Consider the following 2,500-nt stretch of genomic DNA (forward strand, 5'->3'; position numbering starts at 1 on the left):
ACATGCGCACGCATAGAGTGAATAAAAACGTGTTTGTAGTGATCCGCCATGCTGTCTTGGTGTGTTCTCCGATATCCTCTCAGTACATGAAAGTGCCGATAAGTTGTTTATAAACCCCCACATTTGTAACAAACACTTAAGTAAAGCAGACAAGAAGGAGCGAATACTTTGTAGCAAACATTTTATTCCGCCGAGAAAGGTAAGGAGTAAGCTCACGTTTGTCAGAGTTTATTTCAAAATAAATTGCACACTGCAGTAGGATCTGAATTGTGCAATCTTACATGTAATAGCGACGAGCCTCAGTCAACCTAGACAATACATGTGACAAAAGACATCCAGAAAAAAAGTGGAGTGATCTACTTCCAGAAATTCCAAAACTTCATGAAGAGAACGAACGCTTTAATAATTAAAGAATACTCGCAGCGAGGGGTAAGGAACGGCAAAGATAGCCAGAGAAACTTGCTAAAGAAAAGCATACCTTGCGTAATGAAATTCAAGGTTGGTAGCCCAAGCATTTCATTGGCTTCCAATCAGGGCATTGTAATCTAAATTGCTTCTTCTTTTCATATTGAATAAAAATAGTGGGCACGTATTTAAATGTCTAAACCGTTATCAATCATTAACAAACTTATTTTTATCAGCACCTTTACTATAGCACAAATAGTAACAAAACAATTAAATTAGTCCGCAAATTTCTAGTTGTTACAACTCTACCCTAAACACTCAACTGTAATTGGTTTTTAATACAAGGGGCCAAATTATAAAGCACTGCAAGGTTAGATATGATCGACACATTGTTGGAATATAAAACGTCGGCCCGTGCGCTCGCTTTTGGACGCAGTTGGCCCTTCGCTTCTTTCTGCTACCAACCTCGCCTCCCGGTACGGCATTGAGGGAGAGATATGTCGGCCCCTAAACCATATGAGACAAATCCCACGCCTACTGCACAGCTCCATACCGCCCTTGTCAGTTTAGCTTATTGTTACGAGCTGCAATAACCAAGAAATGTCCGCGGCGAGGACATAAAGGGGTATCGAATGGTCTTTGCGAGCATGCAAGCAGTATGTTTATTCTTACAAGCACGAGCAGTTGTTAATTTTTCTTGCGAGCAGCAAGCACTTTAGAAAATACAGATTGCGAGCAGCGAGCACCTCGTGTACTTCGAGCTACTTCGTAAATTTTCCGGTAGCCGGAATCTCTCTTTTATTAATAGGAAACGTTGTTTTGTGACAAGTAATAGTTAATAATCGTGCTGAAACCTCCAAATCAGGACAATAGGTGCAAACCAAGAGATTATCTTGGTGAAAACCTAGAGCGGTTCAACCAATCCCAGCAGCTTACAGCCAATTGTCTTAAGCGAATTAGCAATTGTGGCTTCAGCTATAGAAATTATACCCTATCCTACAGTAAACTGCTTGAAAACCATACCCTTCACAGCGGCACATACCTATATATGGCAGTGCCCCCCCCCCCCCCCCTCCCCGGCGCAGTATTCTACTAAGTGAGCTATCAAGCCAACTGGGAGCTGGTCAAGTTGTGAGCTCGTGATATACCCATAGATAGCGAAGAAAAAAGTGAATATATGAACGTTCATATATCTAAACGGCGGAACTGTACCTATCTCAAGCAGAAAGCCTGCGACGATGAAATATGATAAAGAATAAACCAATAAACGAAATGCTTGTCATGGAGCTTCGTGCGTTTTCCTGATAATACACACAGCGCCTCCAAAACAGTTACAGGCTGAGCTGTTGAAGACAGACTGAAACCAAAGGTAAGGATATTTCAACCTTTTTGTTTTAACCATATCATAACTGATTTGTCGTTCAGGCTCGTAACTAGGATTTCATGTGGGGGGGTGCTAACGAGGCCAAAGTGGACCAAACTACCGAAATGTATTTTTGATTGTCTGATCCCTTTATTTGGGAAAGTAGCAATACATGAGAAATTGTAGCGGGAAAGTACACGGTAGGAAAAATGGTACACAACAGCTACCGCCGTACAAATGTTTTTCTCGCGCTATTTTTACCGTACGATCGAAGACATGAATAGGTCGAAAATAGTTAAGTTTCCTGCAAATTTCACACCAGAAATTACACTAAAAGTTTCTTGACAGCAACAATATTGTTAGCACCTTCCTACAGCGAAAAAATCATGTTTTTCGTCATTTCTTTTTATCGATCGCCAAGGTATTTTTTTAGTGGTGGCATTTTCATTTAAGAACTTCTCGAAAGAAAACTTAACCGTTTTTTTTTTCTTGTTTTTAAAATTTGCACGCAACTCTGGGTTTGTTTGTTTGCGTTGTCATGGAAAATAATTTCGGATTTTGCGATTTTTGACACTGGAAAATCCATTGATCCGAGATCAGAAACCCGTTTTTGGTTTTTCCAAAAAAACGCACCCTTAGCTGTGCCCTCATTGAAATGTTCTGAATGTCTCGGGCTACTAGGGTGCAGTTGGTTTTAGTTTCCCAGTGAATACATTACTGCTTTTTTTATTC

Source organism: Montipora capricornis, chromosome 1, assembly GCF_036669925.1.
Source record: "Montipora capricornis isolate CH-2021 chromosome 1, ASM3666992v2, whole genome shotgun sequence".
Taxonomy (NCBI): Eukaryota; Metazoa; Cnidaria; class Anthozoa; order Scleractinia; family Acroporidae; genus Montipora; species Montipora capricornis.